We start from the raw sequence: 19,358 nt of genomic DNA on the forward strand, positions 1-19,358 counted from the left end.
GCTTGGTAAACGCAGCTCTGTGACTGTATCACTCTCTATGTACCTTTCTGTATAAAAGAAAACGCTGTAAAACAAATCCTGCAATATTTATTCTTTGCAATACATGACCTATGTCTATATGCTTTTGCTATTGTTTAAAGATTTGTTCCTTCCAAGACTTCGTTTGAAATTTGATTGGCATTGTAAGAGGTGGGACCTTTAAGAGGTTAATCACCTCTTTAGTCCACAAGGGCTCTGCCCTTAGTAATGGATTAATGCTATTATCCAGGGAGTAAGTTCATTAGAAGAGGGCGAGTTCAAAGGAGAACACATGGACATGGGGAGGGAATGTCACACGCCAGGGCCTGTTGGGGGTGGGGGGTTGGGGGAAAAGGGGAGGGAGAGCATTAGGACAAACACCTAACGCATGCCCAGCTTAAAACCTAGATGAGGCCAGGTGGGGTGGCTCACTCCTGGAATCCCAGCACTTTGGGAGGCCGAGGCAGGTGGATCACCTAAGGTCAGGAGTTTGAGACCAGCCTGGCCAAGATGGTGAAACCCTGTCTCTACTGAAAATACAAAAATATTAGCCAGGCATGGTGGCACATGCCTGTAATCTCAGCTACTCAGGAGGCTGAGACAGGAAAATCATTTGAACCGGGGAGGTGGAGGTTGCAGTGAGCCCAGATCACACCATTGCCTGGGTGAGAGAGTCTCAAAAAAAAAAAAAAAAAAAACCTAGGTGATGGGTTGATAGGTACAGAAACCACCATGTCACATGTACACCTATGTAACAAATCTGCATGTTCAGCACATGTATCCCAGAGCTTAAAGTAAAAAAAAAAAGAAGAAAGAAAAAAGAAAAGGTAAGTTCAGCCCCCTTTTCTCTCTCTCACCCTCTCGGCTCTGCCTTCCACCCTCCCCCGGGATGATGCAGGAAGAAGGCCCTTGCCACATGTTTGCACCTTGATCCTGGACTTCTCAGCCTCCGAAACGATGAGAAATAAATGCCTCCTCTTTATAAATTACCCAATGTCAGATATTCTTTTACAGCAGCACAAGTGAACTAAGATAACATTCTACATGTGTGTACATATATTATTACCACATGGGATTGCATGCTCCAACCGAGGACAATAAGAATATTTAAGGAATTTTTTTTTTTTTTTTTTGAGACGGAGTTTCACTCATGTTACCCAGGCTGGAGTGCAATGGCGCGATCTCGGCTCACCGTAGCCTCCACCTCCCGGGTTCAGGCAATTCTCCTGCCTCAGCCTCCTGAGTAGCTGGGATTACAGGCACGCACCACCATGCCCAGCTAATTTTTTGTATTTTTAGTAGAGACGGGGTTTCACCATGTTGACCAGGATGGTCTCGATCTCTTGACCTCGTGATCCACCCGCCTCGGCCTCCCAAAGTGCTGGGATTACAGGCGTGAGCCACCGCGCCCGGCCAAGAATTTTTAAGGCTATCTTCTGTGATAGATGCTTGCTCTTGTTACCAACTTTAGCGTCTTACCCTAGCATTGCGTGCTATCCTGCAACTGTCCGTACCTGCCTGGGTTTATGTGGTCTGCCCCCAAAGATGAAGCCTCTCTTCTAAACCTTTTGTAGCCCAATCGACTACAAAACGAGGGGAAATTTTTTCTGGTAAGTATTTGAATTGAAGAAGACCCACTGTCTTTGCATATCAGGGAGGCTTTTTGCAGAGTTAAGTCGTGAAGAGGGCAGCCCCTGGCCCCACGCAGACCTTGCCTGCCCTGTAGCCCTGCCCCGTAGCCCTGCCCCCAGTGCTAGAACAGTGCCTGACGCAGAGTAGGCACTAACAAAAATGCGATGAATGAATGAATGAATTCCTTCAAAGTAGGAGCGAAGGTGACCTTTAGAACAAATGAAATGGGGGAAAAAACTGCAGAGTGTAGAATTTTTTTTTAGATGGAGTTTTCACTCTGTCACCCAGGTTGGAGTGCAGTGGCACAATCTCGGCTCACTGCAAGCTCCACCTCCCAAGTTCAAGCGATTCTCCTGCCTCAACCTACCAAGTAGCTGGGACTACAGGTGCATGCCACCACACCAGGTTAATTTTTTGTGCTGTTAGTAGAGATGGGGTTTCGCCGTGTTAGCCAGGATGGTCTTGATCCCCTGACCTTGTGATCCATCAGCCTCAGCCTCGCAAAGTGAGAGTGTAGGATGTGATACATCAGGGGTTTAGGGGGATGAAGGTGAAAGAAGGTGACCTTTGGAACTCTGTGCAATTGAATTAAAGAAAATGAAAGAGCTGCTGCAAGGGCAGATGTGTGACTGCAGTTTGAGGTCGCACCTTTCACAGACTGTCACGGTTTCACTGACAGCCTTAGGAAAAACCCTTCATTCCCTTTGTAGCTAAGGAGGAGATTAGAGGGTCCGTTCAAAGCACTGTGGCTCCTATCCTGGGTATCAGTGAGGCTGGCTTTTCGCTCGTCTTAAGAGTTGTGCTCAAAGATTTAGCACGGATCTGGGGTGTCATTAGCCACTGAGGCATGAAGACTCTCCCTTCCTCTAAGAGCTCACGGGAAGGGTGGTGCTGGGGCAGGTGGGGCGGCGAGGGGGACTGAGAAAGAAGAAGCTCTCGAGCCAGACAGACTGGGGCGGCATCCTGGCCACAACAGCATCGGGCCTGGCTGCATGGCGGCTCCTCTCCTGTGCACGGGGAGTTACGGGCTCGCTCACTGACTGACTTGCTGTACTGAACCACGAGCTTGGGTACTAGAAAAGCGAAGATGATTAAGAGACAGTCCTTGCCCTGTGGAAGCAGGGCAATTTAGAAATGTTGGATTGTTTGCACAAATGGCCTTCCATTTCTGAAGTTTCTCCAGGTTGAATAATCTACGCGAAAGGCTTTATAAAAATAACAAGTAGGAACATCACTCTTAGCAGTGGGGTGGGGACATGAAGAGGTGATCTCCCAGTGAAGCCTACAGCAGACACGAAAACCTGAACCACAGTTTCAGCGCATCGTCTGCCAACCCTAAATAAAACAACAAATGGCGACAGACCAAGAAAATGAGAAGCCAAGGACTCAAGTCCCAGCTTCGTCAGAAGATGTCCCAGAAACTCTCCTGTATCAGGGAAGGGAGATTTATTTGGTGAGAACTGAAGCCCGACTCCAAACACCCACCATCAGCCCAGAGGTCCCTGCAGCTCTCCACCCACACGCATGACTCTCTGCCTGAGAGATGGCAGAGAAGTGTCCCCAAAGCATGCACTGCTCAGGCTTTTTCAGGGATTAATTTGCACCTCAAACATCACAGAATGTGTGAGTTCAGAATTTGGGATCACTGAGCAGTTCAGAGATGAGAATGATTCCTAACAATGCATAATTAATCTTTATGTTGCAGATGACAGAAAACCCACTCAAATAATAAGGGAATTATTTGTTCAGAGTCAGAAAGTCAAGGATTATGTTAATCTTGGGCAAAGCTGGATCCGGCTGCTCATGGTCATAGCATAAGAACTCTATTTCTCTCTCTTTTTTTTTTCTTTTTTCTTTTTTATTTTTTGAGATGGAGTCTTGCTCTGTTGCCCAGGCTGGAGTGCAATGGCGCAATCTCGGCTCATTGTAACCTCTGCCTCCTGGGTTCAAGTGATTCTCCTGACTTAGCCTCCTAGAATTGCAAGCCTTAGCTGGGATTACAAGCGTGCGCCACCACATCTGGCTAATGTTTGTATTTTTAGTAGAGATGGGGTTTCAGCACATTGGCCAGGTTGGAATCACATTCCTGACCTCAGGTGATCCACCTGCCTCAGCCTCCCAAAGTGCTGGGATTACAGGCATGAGCCACCACGCCTGGCCTTTCTTCATTCTTCAGTGTGAGCTTAATCATAAACTATACCTAGGAACTGCTAGCAGCTTGCATCTTCCCCTTTTGGGTGGCAAAATGTCATAGTCCCTTGCAAATTTCATATTCTTATGCCCTACACGTGATCCCATGCGAGGGGCTTTATTTGCCCAGAAGTCCCCTCAAATACCTGTTCATATCGGGTTTTTAAAATAATATTTTTTAAATTTCAGAATAATTTTAGATTTACAGGAAAATTCAAAGACAGTACAGAGTTCCCATGTTTTCACACCCAGCTTCTTCCACTGACATCTTAGATGACCATGGCTCATTTGTCACGAGCTGACACTGACACAATGCGATCAACTGAAGTCCACATGGATTCCGGTTTCCTTAGCATTTACCTAATGTCCTTTTTCTGTCCAGGACCCTGCATGACATGTGGTCATCATCTGCTCAGGCTCTACTTGGCTGCAACCGCTGCTCAGGTTCTCCTTGTCTCTGATGACCTGCATCGTTCAGAGGAGGACTGGTCAGGCTCTCGCAGACTGTCTCTCAGTTGGATTCGTCTGATGTTTTCTCATGAATAGATGGGGTTTTTAGGTGTGTAGGAGGAAGATCTCAGAGTGCCCTCCTCATCTCGTGACATAAGCATACACACTCTGAATACGACTTATCACTGTTGATACTAACTTTGATCTCCTGGATGGGTGTGGCTTGGCAGGGTTCTCTGCTGTGCAGTTACTCTTTCCCTGGACCCTTTGAAGGAAGGCCCTACATGCAGGCCACACTTCAGGAGTAGGAGCTATGCTTCCCCACTGAAGGCGAAGCATCTCCATAAATTATCTGGACTATTTCTGCACGGGAGAGTTGTCTACTTCCTCCTCTTTATTTATTATTTGAGATCGAGTTTCGCTCTTGTTGCCCCAACTGGAGTGCAATGGTGCGATCTCTGCTCACCGCAACCTCCGCCTCCCGGGCTCATGCGATTCTCCTGCCTCAGCCTCCTGAGTAGCTGGGATTACAGGCATGAGCCACCACACCCAGCTAATTTTATTTTTAGTAGTGATGGGGTTTCTCCATGTTAGTCAGGCTGGTCTCAAACTTCCAACCTCAGGTGATCTGCCCACCTTGGCCTCCCAAAGTGCTGAGATTACAGGCATGAGCCACTGTGCCCGGCCCCTATTTATTTAATAAATTACTTGTATCAGCATGGAGCATAAATATTTATTTTGAACTCTGGGTTATAATCTAACGCTCCCTTACTTTCCTGCTCAAATTGCTCTAGCTTTGACCCCTGGGAGCTCCTTCAGATGGCTCCTGTGTCCTGCAGCCATGACCCCATGATTTGGGGTTGCTTCCTTGCTTTAACATTTCTTACCTTCTGGAACTAGAAGATGCTTTAGGCTATGTTGCATATTTTCTGCCCCAGTCCTGGGGTCTGACATTTCTCCAAGGAGCCCCAGTTTCCTTTATTGTAAGAGCCAGGCTCTAGGTGTACTTGTTTTTTTGTGAGATTGGATCTCACTCTGTCACCCAGGCTGGGGTGCAGCATCTCAACACACCGTAACCTCTGTTTCCCATGCTCAGGAGATTCTCCCACCTCAGCCTCCCCAGTAGCTGGGACCCCAGGTGGACACCACCACACTCAGCTTATTTTTTATATTTTGGTAGAGACAGGGTTTTGCCATGTTGCCAAGGCTGATCTTGAACTCCTGAACTCAAGCAATCTGCCTTTCTTGGCCTCCCAAAGTGCCAGGATTATAGGCATGAGCCACCATGGCTGGCCTAGGTGTACTTGCTGATACCAAGGTGACATTGCTTCTAGACCCTCTCAATTGAGGGAACAAGGAGACCTTATTCGTTTTCCATATCTTTTTGTAGTGGATTTGGCAACATGCCTATTCACTGAGCCAGCCTCTGGGCCCGGGGAACATGCAAGCTGGGTAGACAATCAGTCTGCCCTGAGGCAGGCCAGGTGACACATCCTGATCCTGACTCAAACTACAGGGCTAAGCATGGAGAAGGCGTGGTTTCCCCAAGAGCATCGAAGGTGCTGTTAAGGAAGAGGGGAGATTGGTGTTCAGAATGAAGGACAGATATCCATTACCACAGGGGCAGAATTAAATAAGAGTGGCCAGAGGCCAAGAGCAGTGGCTCATGCTTGTAATCCCAGAATTTTGGGAGGCTGAGGCGGGCAGATGACTCGATGTCAGGAGTTCGAGACCAGCCTGGCCAACACGGTGAAACCCCCTCTCTACTAAAAAATACAAAAATTAGCCGGCCGTGGTGGCGGGAGCCTGTCATCCCAGCTACTCCCGAGTCTGAGGCAGGAGAATTGCTTGAACCTGGGAGGCGGGGGTTGTAGTGAGCCGAGATCGCGCCACTGCATTCCAGCCTGGCAGATAGAGTAAGACTCAGTCTCAAAAAAATTAAAAATAAAAAAAAACTGTGGCCAGAAAGAACTGCAGTTTCTTTGGCCTCATACTTGATTATAAATCCCCTTTCCTTTTGGAGCAAGTGCTGGACAGTAAGTGATTCAGGAAAATGATAAATTCCTTGAGCATCTATTCCCAAAGTCACATGTGCAATAAGGAAATATTTTTAATCTTGTCCTTCAAACCGGCGGGCTTGTCGCCTAATAGGTTCCAATTAAATCCTTTTTCTTAAATTACATTGTTTTTAAAGACTTTGCTATCTTCACATGGTGCTCCCCCAGCGCTCTCAGCCCAACACTCTCAGAATTGCCTTGCCATCCTCCTTTCCTATTAAAAAATGGAAAATTGCACAATTCACCTAATTAGTCAAATTTGAATCTTATGTGGCTATCACAGCCCAGTGGTTGAATTTCACACACCATTTGAAAGGATATGGTAGAAACACCAGTGTTGATTTCCCCCCACACTCCAATGGTACTATTCAATTACAAAAGGAATTATTTGGCTTTCTGTTGCTGCGATGCTCTAGCAATATGCTATTAACCTTTATTGATTTTTGCTTAAATATATTCAAGATGGGCATATTTTTGTAAATCTAATGTGCTGGTATTTAAACAGAAATATTTCATTAAATGGATTCACATTTTTGTAAATGTAATGTGCTGGTATTTAAACGAAAATATTTCATTAAATGGATTTTCTTTTTAAATGAAATTTGCCAAATGATTATAAATGATGGGAGATGAGTTTTGAACTTTAAGATGTGATGTGAAGGTTCTGGGAAGAGGCCTTCCATGCTAGCAAACGGGTTGGGGCACTTAGAGTAGATTTTGAGAGCAATGCACACAGCAGGGGAGGCAAGATTCTCGACCTGACAGGTGCCTAAGCTCGTAAACATAAAAGCAGCTTCCTTGCAGGGCTATTGGGAGCCTTGAAGCCAACACAGGCCAGGGTTGCCAGCTTTGGCTGGCAGGAAATGGTCATCAAAGGTGACAGTGATGCTGCTATGACATCTATGAGGCATCAGTCTCTCCTGTCTATCATATATTATCACTGTTAATGGTTTTGGGAGAAATGTCTACAATATGGGGGAATCTCATGAAAGTATCATCTGTTTTATTAACTAGAGACACCAATAAGTGAAGCCTGAGGTAGAGACCTCCTCTCTCTAATCCTGCTCTCTCTCCAGGCCTCAACATACAATTTACATTTATAAATATTTCTCTTACTTTTTAAAAGCTTTTTTTTCTGTTGTTGTTAGTGCAAGGGGAAGAGGAGGGTGTGTGTGTGTGTGTGTGTTTTGCTTTTGTTGTTGGTGGGTTTTTTTGATGATCAATTGCCTCTCATTGTTCTGTGGTTTAGGAAGCATTTACCAACGAAACCAGTTCAACCAACCTGAACACAGAGAGGATACAGCAAAATATTCTGATAGCTTCACACACACCTCCACATCCCTCTACGCCTTCTAAACACATCCCACTTTTGACTAGCACTATCCAGAGAGGGGGACATTTATAGGAAAATTTCAGGCACCAGGTGACCCATTCCATTTGAAGTCTGTCCTTGGAATGAGGCAAGAATGGGGTTGGAGAAAGAACCACTTTTCAAATTGCTTTAGAATATGCACACTTGAGCAAATGTGAAAATAAGTGTTAAAATTAAAAGTCAGAAGTCACGGGGATGCTGATCTCAGACAACTGTCAGTTCTCAATGACTGCCAAGAAAACTCAGTTTTCCTTAGGTGTGGACAGAAGGTGGTTTCCTCCCGTATGTGAGATGGATTCTACTAATTCTTGCTGGATATTTTTTCTTACTTAGCCTATCCAGTGAGCTTGGGGCTTGAAGGAGCATGGCCAACATCTTTATGGTTCTGCCACAATCTTTATAATAAAATAATTCAGTAAGTACCACTGATGCACACACACCCTGCACTTCATCCATGTTTAGATAAATGGCTCCATTTTTACCCAGTTGGTCAAAAATCTTAGCGTGGCCACTGACTTTTCAATAGGCTTTTAATTAATTTATTTATTTTAATAGACAGGGTCCTGCTCTGTCACTCAGGTGGGTTGCAGTGACTGGCTCACTGCAGCCTCGACCTCCTGGGCTCAGGTTGTTTTACCGGAAAGGGGTCCCGATCAAGACCCCCAGACAGGGTTCCTGGACCTGGCACAAGAAAGAATTCAGGAGGAGTCGGTAAAGTGAAAGCAAGTTTATTAGAAAGTAAAAAAAAAAAAAAGAATGGCTATTCCATAGACAGAGCAGCCCTGAGGGCTGCTGGCTGCCCATTTTTATGGTTATTTCTTGATGATATGCTAAACAAGTGGGTGGATTATTCATGCTTTCCCTTTTCAGACCATACAGGGTAACTTGCTGACATTGTCATGGCATTGGTAAACTGTCATAGCGCTGGCGGGAGTGTAGCAGAGAGGACGACCAGAGGTCGCTCTCTTCACCACCTTGGTTTTGGTGGGATTTGGCCGGCTTCTTTACTGTAGGCTGGTTTGTTTGTTTGTTTATTTTTTTATTTTTTTGAGACAGAGTCTCACCCTGTTGCCCAGGCTGGAATGCAGTGGTGCAGTCTTGGCTCACTGCAACCTCCACTTCCTGGGTTCAAGCGATTCTCCTGCCTCAGCCTCCTGGCTTCCTGAGTAGCTGGGATTACAGGCACCCACCACCACGCCCAGCTAATTTTTGTATTTTCAGTGGGGACGGGGTTTCACCATACCTCGTGATCCATCTACGTCGGCCTCTCGAAGTGCTGGGATTACAGGCGTGAGCCACTGCGCCTGGCCTGCAGCGTGTTTTATCAGCAAGGTCTTTATGACCTGTATCTTGTGCCAACCTCCTAGCTCATCCTGTGACTTAGGCTGCTTTAACTATCTGGGAATGCAGCCCCGTCGGTCTCAGCCTCATTTGACCCAGCTCCTATTCAACGTGGCGTTGTTCTGGTTCCCACACCTCTGACACACTGGTCCCCTTCCTGAGCCACCACATCTCCCATTTTTGCTGCAGGATCTTTGCACAGCCTGTCCTTGCTGCCTAGGTGCTGACCGCAGGGAAACCCCCTTGGGACCCCCTGGTCTAGATCAGCTGCCAAAGCTCACCCTTCCAGGGCCCATGTGCCCTTCATTCAGGCCATTCCTTTCAGTTTGAGTTTCAACACTCTCGACTCTGAGACGGTTTGCTTTGTGTCCACAGCCGCTCCTGACCGGGAGCTCCGTTAGGGCAGGGACTGAAGTCATGCTGTCCACCTCTGCATCCTGGCCCCAGGCCTGTGAGCAGCTTGCTGGTTCAGAGCCTAAATCAGGAATCTCACCAAGCAATTCCACCCTAACCCCAACGACCACTCACACGGCAAACCACACGACCACCCTGGGCCTCCATTTCCTTGACTACAAAATGGAGCAATGGTCGGGGGGGTGGCTCATGCCTGTAATCCCCGCGTGTTGGGAGTGGATCACCTGAGGTCAGGAGTTTGAGGCCAGCCTGACTAACATGGTGAAACCCTGTCTCTACTAAAAATACAAAACTTAGCTGGTGTGGTTGTGAGCACCTGTAGTCCCAGCTACTCGGGAGGTTGAGGCAGGAGAATTGCTTGAACCCCGGTGGCAGAGATTGCAGTGAGCCAAGGGGCGCCATTGCACTCCAGCCTGGGTGACAACAGCGAAACTCTGCCTCTAAATAAATAAATAAAATAAAATGGAGCTCTAAGTGCACCTCTCCCAGAGGGTTGTTTTAAGGGTGAAATGAATGAGCGTGTGTCATTCCCTTCGTATGGCATCTGCCAGTCATTCAGCAAACACTCAGGAGCTCCTCCTGTGCACCAGGCACTGCACCTACGGAACTACAGCCGAAAGCAAAACTGACAAAGTCCCCTCCTGGTCGCAGAAGGCAGCCCACAGATGGACCCAGAAGAGAACGTCGGGAAGAATGTTTTGTTTGGTGGATCACAGCTCAGACGCTATGGCCAAGTGCGGGGTGGTGGAGGACCCTCCTCAAGCTGTCTGACCTCCCCAGGCCGGAGTTTTCTCAGCTATCATATGCGCTGATGAGAGTAAATGACATAGTAAACGAGTTCATATGTGTCGCCCCTGATGCTACAGTAGATGACAGTGAGCTATTATTAGGAAAAGCAAGTCAGGAAACTATGTGACAGGGTGTCGTGTGTGCGATTTCAGGTGCAGCGGTCACAGCATGCTTCTTTGCGGGTGGCAGGTGATAAGAGGGAAGGAGAGAGCCGTGTGGGTATTTGGGAACAGACCAGGGTTGTCAGGTTCAAGGTGGAGGCTGGAGCTGGGGTCAGAGGTGAGAGCAGCCCACAAGGCTGGAGAAGGTGCCGATGTGGCAAGGCAGGGACAAGTAATTTGTCCCCTGAGTGGGGGAAGCCGCTGGAGGTTGTGACAGGCGCCTGGCAGGATCCGCCCAGCTTGAGAGACTCGCCAGTGTTGCTGCACAAGGAGGGCATGTGGGAGAAGGACAGGCCCCGGGAGACCAGCAGGAGGCTCTGGGGTGCAAGTGAGAAGCGATGGCAGCTTCGAGAGGGGCACCGATGATGGAGGGAATGAGAGGCACAAATTCTGGATGCATTTTGAAGATGTGACTAACAGAAAGTACTGGCAAATGGGCTGAAGCCGATGGGGCCCAGCACAGTGGCTCACACCTTAATCTCAGCATTTTGGGAGGTTGAGGTGGCCGGATCGCTTGAGGCCAGGAGTTTGAGACCAGCCTGGACAACATGGCAAGATTCCATCTCTACAAAAAATACACAACATTATCTGGGCGTGGAGATGACATGTGTCTCCACGTGCCTGTATTGCCAGCTACTCAGGAGGCTGAGGTGGGAGGATCACCTTGTCAGAGGCCTGTGAACCAGAGTACCTCCATCTTGAATATGAGCTGGATAAAATGAGGCTGAGACCTACTGGTCTGCGTTTCCAGGTAGTTAGGGGATTCTAAGTCACAGGATGAGGTAGGAGGTCAGCACAAAATACAAGTCATAAAGACTCTGCTGATGAAACAGGCTGCAGCCAGGCAGTCAGCCAAAACCCACCAAAACCAAGATGGCGACGAGAGTGGCCTCTGGTCATCCTCACTGCTACACTCCCACCTGCGCCGTGACAGTTTACAAATGCCACGGCAACGTCAGGAAGATACTCTATATGGCCTAAAAAGGAGAGGCATGAATAATCCAAAGACAAAAAAAGAAAAGCTTATCTTTTTCCCTGAGTTGCAAAATAAGGGGTTCTCCAGTTCTGGGGAAGACCCTGGAGAGCCGGGGAGGGGTAAGAGCCCTGGGAACTTCTCTGAGTTCTCTGCGCTTGTGTCTCAAGGCAGCAGAAGGTACTCCAGCAGCCCCACCCCTGCCCCTTACAAGTGGCAGCAGATCCAACAAGGGAAGACCTCCGACCTTGGACATGTTTAAGCTACCATTTACTGAGAGCCTGTTAGGTAGTTTCCATTCCTGCTGCTGACTGCATTACACAGTGGTGAGGATAGAGGAGCACTGCAGATTGCTCAGTGCCAAGCGGACCTGAGCTGAGTGACACACAGTGCTCCTAACTCCAGCTAAGCCCCTCTGAGCGCCTCCTGTATTTGAGGGGCTGGCTCAACCTTTACCCATAGCCCCTCTGTGCGTCTCTCCGTGCCTATGACAGGGTACCATAAACTAGCCCCCTCCCAAAGCCAGATCCAGTGTACCAGTGGAAACTCAGAATTGGGTGCTGAATCCTGAGATTTGATCAGAGGATTTCAGAGCAGAGCAGATGGAGAGCCTAAAAGGTTAAAAATAAGTAAGATTTCTTTTCCCTTCTCTTCTTTTCTTTTTTCTTTTTTTCTTTCTTTTTTTTTTCTTTTCTTTTCTTTTTTTTTTTTTTTTTGACAGAGTCTTGCTGTGTTGCCCAGGCTGGAGTGCAGTGGTGTGACCTCAGCTCATTGCAAACTTCACCTTCCTGGGTTCAAGCCATTCTTATGCCTGTGAAGCTGGGATTACGGGTGTCCACCACCACACCTGGCTAACTTTTGTATTTTTAGTAGAGATGGAGTTTCACCATGTTGGCCAGGGTGGTCTTGAACTCCTGACCTCAGGTGATCTGCCTGCCTCAGCCTTCCAAAGTGCTGGGATTACAGGCGTGAGCCACCACGCCTGGCAAAAAAGAATAACCAAGATTTCTATGAGAGCAGAATAGTGAGCAAGGGGTTGGCGGCAGGGGGCCTACCCCACCTGGGTCCCAGTCCCAGCTCTGCTGTGCATCAGCTGTGTGACCTCGACCAAGTCACCTGGCCTCTCTAAGCCTTGGGTTCTGCATGGTAAGTGCTGAGCCAGCTGTCCCTGTTCTTTGAGTCCTTACGGCAGCCACCTGGGCAGGTATGCCCATTCTTCCTGGGAGGAGAGGACAAAACCCAGGCTCCCAAAGCAGCCGGTGGGAGAGCCGGATCCTGCCTGTTCAGGCACATCTAGAAGCTGGTGTCGGTTCCACTCAGCCATGCAGCCCCATACCTGAGAATGATGCCTCCTAATAGTTATTTTAAAAATCCAAGGAGAGCTGCAACCCCTGGTTTTGGGGTCTCCCCTGCTTTGGGGCCTCCTTGGCAGCAGACTCTGTTTTCGCTTCCTTCATGGCTCCTCCTTCCGCCGCTTGGATTATGGCCCCAAACCCACTGTGCTGTTCTCTCTGTCTTGTCACCTGTCAGAAGGCATTGGATCTCCTGAGCACACAACGTAAAAGAGAAAGACAGCGAGAGCCAGAGAGGGTGAGGCAGTGGGACCCAGAAATGAAAACAACCGCAAAAAGAGCTTGGGTGGGAAAACCAGACCTCCTCAGCTTGTGAGCCACCCAAGCAAAACAAAACACCACAACACTCAAAAAATTAAAATATGTATCTATTTCCCAGCTGCCTTGCAACTGTAGACCCTGGAGGCCAAGATCATACTTTACGGTGCTCTCCTAGAAAACAGAGACGCACCTTTGTTCAGGTGCCGGGAGAATGTCCTGCCTGAAAGCTATCTGTGGCCAGGCATTTGAAGGTTTCTCTTTGGTCTGTGATTTCCTGGTCCACCCTCGTGAAAACGTCTGGCTGTCCTAAGTCCCTGCAGGACTCTTCCTCTGTCTGCCTGGGAAGTCACTCCCTGGTAATGTTGTCAAAGAAATACAGGAAGCCGGTTAGATATGAATGAGAGATAAACCATAAATAACATTTTTAGAATCGCTGTGTCCCATGCAACTGCTCAATTCTGCTATTGTGGCAGCAACCATAGACCACAGACAATCCAGAGACAAACAGGCGTAGCTATGTTTGGTAAAAGCTGATTTATAAAAGCAGGAGGAAGGCTGGATTGGGTTCCGGGTTCGTGGGGTCTAGTTTGAACCTCCTGTTCTAAGGGCCTGGGGGGTGGGTGTTTACCTTAAGGGGCTTGAAGTCACACAGCATAAACACAGTGGTGAGCAGAATGGAAATCTCTTGTTACACTTTTTTCTTCTTTTTTATTTCATAGTGCAGGAAAGTGTCTTCCTATCATGTCAGTTTTTAAGGTGGCAGGTACATTAGCTCAGACTTAGAATTAACATATTTCTTAACTTATGATACGCTGGGTCTCGATTGAAGAGCCAATAAAGCGCATTGGTAAAATTAGCCTGAGTTCAACTCCCAATTCTTTTTTTGAGACAGAGTTTCACTCTTGTTGCCCAGGCTGGAGTGCAATGGCACCATCTCGGCTAACTGCAACATCTGTCTCCCGGGTTCAAGTGATTCTCCTGCTTCAGGCTCCGACGTAGCTGGATTACAGGCATGCGCCACCACATCCAGCTAATTTTGTATTTTTAGTAGAGATAGGTTTTCTCCATGTTGTTCAGGTTGCTCTCGAACTCTTGACCTCAGGTGCTCCACCCACCTTGGCCTCCCAAAGTGCTGGGATTACAGGTGTGAGCCACCACAATTGGCCCCAATTCTTTTTGTTGTTGTTGTTTGAGACAGGGTCTCACTCTAGCACCCAGGCTGGAGTGCAGTGGTGCGGTCACGGCTCACTGCAGCCTTGACCTCCTGGGCTTAAGCAATCCTCCCACCTCAGCCTCCAGAGTAGCTAGGACTATACGCAAGCACTACTATGCCTGGCTAATTTTTGTATTTTTTGTAGAGACAGAGTCTCGCCATGTCAACCAGGCTGGCTTCAAACTCCAGGGCTCAAGCGATTCACCCGCCTTGGCCTCCCACAGTGCTGGAATTACAGGTGTGAGCCACTGTGCCCGGCCCCCAATTCTTTTCTAGCTTTGTGACCCTGGACAAGCCACCTAGCCTCTCTGAGTCTTGGTTTCCTTATTTATGAAATAAGCTAATGAAACAACAGTAATACTAATGCCCACTCCAGATGGTTATTGCTAGGGTTATATTAGTTTGCAAATGTGAAATGCACCAAGGAATATTCAGCACACACGTTCTTAGTGCCTGACGTGTGTTGTCACGTTCAATTCTCTCACCTGATCTGCGGGCTTAGAAAGAGAGGAGGAGCTCAAAGATTCCAGCCGTCAGATTCTCCGGGCTCCTAAATCTTTACTTCGTTGCTGCAAAAGTGGTCCTTGGGGTTGGGTGCTGCAGGGAAGGGGGTAAGTTCTAGGAGTGCGAGCACAGAGACGCTGGAGAGAAAGGAGGTTATATTCGTTTGCTAATAAAGACACAACCAGGACCAGGCAATTTACAAAGAAAAAGAGGTTTAATGGATTCACAGTTCCACATAGTTGGGGAGGCCTCACAATCATGACGGTGAAAGAGTAACAAAGGCACGTCCCACACGGTGGCAAGCAACTAAGTGTGTGCAAGGGAACTGCCCTTTATAAAACCATCAGATCTCATGAGACTTATTCACTATCACGAGAACAGCACGGGAAAACCCACCTCCATGATTCAATTACCTCCCACCAGGTCCTTCCCTCGACATGTGAAGATTATGGGAACTACAATTCAAAATGAGATTTGGGTGGGGACACAGCCAAACCGTATCAGAGATGAAAGCGCCTGTCCCTGCCTGCTCTGTGTCCTTCCTCTGTCCCTGGCTCACGCGGCTGCAGCCACACTGGCCTCCTCCTTCTTCCTTGAATGCAACAGGCCAAGCTTGTCCCTCCTACAGCCTTGCTCTGGCCAGTGTTCTGCCCGGAAGACTTTTCCCTAGAAATCCACAAGTTCACTCCTTCACTTCATTCTTATTTCATCTCAAATGTCACCCACCCTGACCACCCAAACCAAAGTGGTCTCCTCTCCATCAGAGTCTTGCCTCGGCCCATTTCATTTCCTTGGTGCACTTACCATCCTCCATGGTTATCCTATTTATTAGGGGGTTTACTAGCTTATCATCCAATTTTGCTACCAGTATGTAAGTACCTGGGAGCAAGGACTTTGTTGAAGCAGCTCATGGCAGTGTTGCTGGGACCCAGCACAGTGCCTGCAGGATGTAGGCACTCAGCAAATATTTCTAGAAAGCTCATTGCAGCTAGGAAGCCCTGGGTGCTTTGCTTCACCTCTCTGAGCATCCATACGCTCGTCCCATGCAGAGGAGAAATGAGATGGTGTGGACTTCTGGCTTCTGGTGACAATCACAGATGCTGGGCAAACCTGAGTAACAATTTCCTGAAAGCACTGGGCAGTGAGCAAAATCATGCAGACATTGGAAGGGAACTGACACGCGGAAGAGCCGGGGTGATTTTCTCATTGTGTAGCCTTTTGCCTTTGAGATAGGTCGTATCCCAAGACCCACTTCTGGAAAAAGAGGGTTAAAGTTATGACAAAAAATCCCATAGTCTCACTGAGTTGAAGAACCACAGGCTGGAATTTGAGACAATCATATTCTCAAATTACTTCAAAGGAAGGAGGAATTCCAAAACAGAGAGAAGCAGAGAGAAGGAGCCCTAACTTATTTTTATAAAATTTGCTCTGGTCTCTAGCTAAACCCTGAAACAATTGACAGTCAAATTCCAAGAAGTCCAGCAAGGTAAAAGAACTTAACAGATATTTTAGCCATGGCTCAATGCAGAGGCAATTGATTTTATTGTTTGAGTCTTGCCAAGTTAACTGTATGCTTCAAAACAAAATCAATATTCTTCAGAGGAACACAGCAGAACCTGGAATCTCTACGTATACAATTCTTAGTATTTAGAATGCAATTAAAAATTAGTAGGCCTTCAAAAAAAAAAAAACAGGTAAATGTGACCCATACTTAAGAAAAAAGGCAACTGACGGAAAACAATCTCATAATGACCTGGAATTGAAATGACCAGACAAAGTGTTTTGTTTTGTTTTGTTTTTATTTTTTTGAGATGGAGCCTAGCTCTGTTGCCCAGGCTGGACTGCCATGGTGCGATTCTCAGCTCACTGTAACCTCCACTCCCTGGGTTCAAGCAATTCTTCTGCCTCAGCCTCTCAAGTAGCTTGGATTACAGATGCCCACCACCATGCCTTGCTAATTTTTGAATTTTTGTATTTTTAGTAGAGATAGGGTTTCACCATGTTGGCCATGCTGGTCTCAAACTCCTGACCTCAGGTGATCCACCAGATTCAGCCTCCCAAAGTGCTGGGATTACAGGCATGAGCCACCGTGCTCAACCCAGACAAGGATTTTATGCCAGCCTTATGCTCAAGTATTATAAATGACAGTATGCATGTAATAAGCGAACGATAAATCTCAGCAGAAAAACAAAAACTATTAAAAAAGAACCAAATAGAAATTCTAGAAATAAAAAAGATCTGAATTTTTAAAAATTCACTGGAGGAACTTGTCAACAAGATTGGTGATGGCAGAAGAATCATTCATTTTGATGATAAATAAATAGAAATGATCCAACCTGAAAACAGAGAAAAAGGATTTGAAAAATTTGAACTAGAGCCTCTGCAACCTGTGAAACACCATAGAAAGGTGTTAACACTCACTCTTCGAGAACCTAGAAGGAGATGAGATAGAAAATAGGGCAAAAAAACTTTTCAGAAACAATGTCTGAAATGTTGCAAATATGATGAAAGACATACATTTACAGATTCAAGAAGATCCATGAACCCCGAGAAGTATTCAAACAACAGTAATTAGCCCATCATAGTCAAACATGAAGATCCTAAAATCAGCCAGAGGAACAATGGCCGATGACATGTTAATTACTGCTAACATCTCTTCAGAACCCATGGAGGCCAGGACATAATGAAATAACATCTCTAAAATACTTTGACAAAAGAGGGGGTGTCCTTTTGGCTGTAGCCAAATTTCATAGATTTTCCAGTGACCTGTCTCTCTCACAAGACTGGGAGATTCTTTAAGAGAAGGCCTTCCAGAAACCTTGTTGAATTACATGCAACGAGAATTACTTTTTTAAATCATGATTATAAAAATTAATAAGCTCTAAGCACCTTCCATGGATTATCTCAATTAACTCTTGAAACAGCTCCGCAAGGAAGCGCTGTGATTAACCACAGGCTCAGGGAGGCTCAGTGACTTGCCCCAGGCCATGTGGCCGTTCTGAGCCGGGATTTGAGCCCAGGCAGTCTAGCTTGAGAGTCTGCTAGCGTAGCTTCCCTGGGAGCACATTCTCAGCACTACACTTTGCAGTCTAGGGGAGACCAGTTTGGTCAGTGAATTTCTCACGGCGTCCTAAACATACTCTCATCCTCCACCACTCCAGGAAGACCAGGTATTCCAAATGAAGCCTGTAGCAGCCCAGGACTGTTTATTTTACAAAATCAGCAAACCAGGAGACTGAGCAGCCTCTGAGTAAGAAGTGATGACTTCACAACCTGAAAGGCAGCTGCAGCTGAGGATCCCCAGCGAGAGGAGCCGGGCTGCTGGACCACGTGCCCCGCCCTGTCTGCAACACCTACGTGGAGTCTCTGGCCAGACCAACGGCTCTGCCAGCAGCTTTCCTGGTTGGTGCCGAGCCTGGTCTAAGGCCAGGTCAACTCTGGTATGGAAGCGTCAAGAGGCTAAGAGACCTTGCCTTGTTCTGCTCTGGCCCCGTGGAGACCCACCCTCCTGCTCTGTGGCACTGGGGAGGCAGAGCTCTGCAGTGATAACAGATCCAGAGTCAGATCGGCCTGAATTCAAATTCCTGCTCTGCCCCTTCCAACCTCTAGAAAAGGACCTTAGGAAAATCTTTTTTATCTTCCTGAGACTCAGTATCCACATCTCTAGAATGGAAGAGTAACAATGGTAGACGCTTCCTTTGGAACGGTGAGGGTCAAATGAAATAGCATGGAGTGCCCAGCAAGTGTCTGGCCAGCATGGACTGGCTCATTGCATTCTCTTCCTCCTGTCCCCACGGCACTCTGCAGCTGCCCACAGCTAGATGAGAACAGACGCTGTAAGTTTCCTGCCCAGACCCCTCTGTAGACCTCACATGCATCCCCCACAGCTCTAGGCCCTGTGGATAAGGGCGTCGCATGCAACCTTCCTAAGACAATTATCCTTCAGGGTGGACACAGTTTGCCCGGAGATGCCTGGGTAGAGAGGCATGCTTTTTCTCCTGAGCACCAATGACCTGACAGGGATATAAAAGCCCGCTCCCATGCCTCAAGGTAGGAAGACACCACATGTGGCCATTCATAGCCCAGAGCTCCGGTGGGTCAGGCTGAGGGTAGAGTCCCACTGAGCCACAGCTGTGCTTGGCCTCTTCCTCTCCCCCTCCTGCTTCCTTCTCTCCCTTAGAGGATGTTCTTCTGAGAGCACCCCAACAAGCCACTTGCCTTGCTCCTGGGGAACCTGACCTAGAATAGCTCCTGATAGGTTTCTGTCTCTAAAGAGGAATGCTTGTCCCTTGGCAAATGGTGAATTTCAAAGGGAAACTGCAATGTACTAAAGACCAGTCGGAACAATATTACAGTCAGATGGGGCTAGAGCGGGTCCCCAACCCCTGGGCTGCAGACCAGTACCGCTCTGTGGCCTCGTAGGAGCTGGCCGCACAGCAGCGGGTGAGTGGTGGGCAAGCGAGCATCACCGCCTGAGCTTCACCTCCAGTTAGATCCACAGCGGCCTTAGATTCCCATAGGAGTACGGACCTTAATGTGAACTGTGCTCGCATCGGGTCTAGGCTGTGTGCTCATCGTGAGACTCCAATGAGTGCCTGATGATCTAAGGGGGAGCAGCTCCATCCCAAAAC

The sequence above is a fragment of the Sapajus apella genome, unplaced genomic scaffold (assembly GCF_009761245.1).
Source record: "Sapajus apella isolate SASKATOON/1434 unplaced genomic scaffold, GSC_monkey_1.0 scaffold96, whole genome shotgun sequence".
NCBI lineage: Eukaryota > Metazoa > Chordata > Mammalia > Primates > Cebidae > Sapajus > Sapajus apella.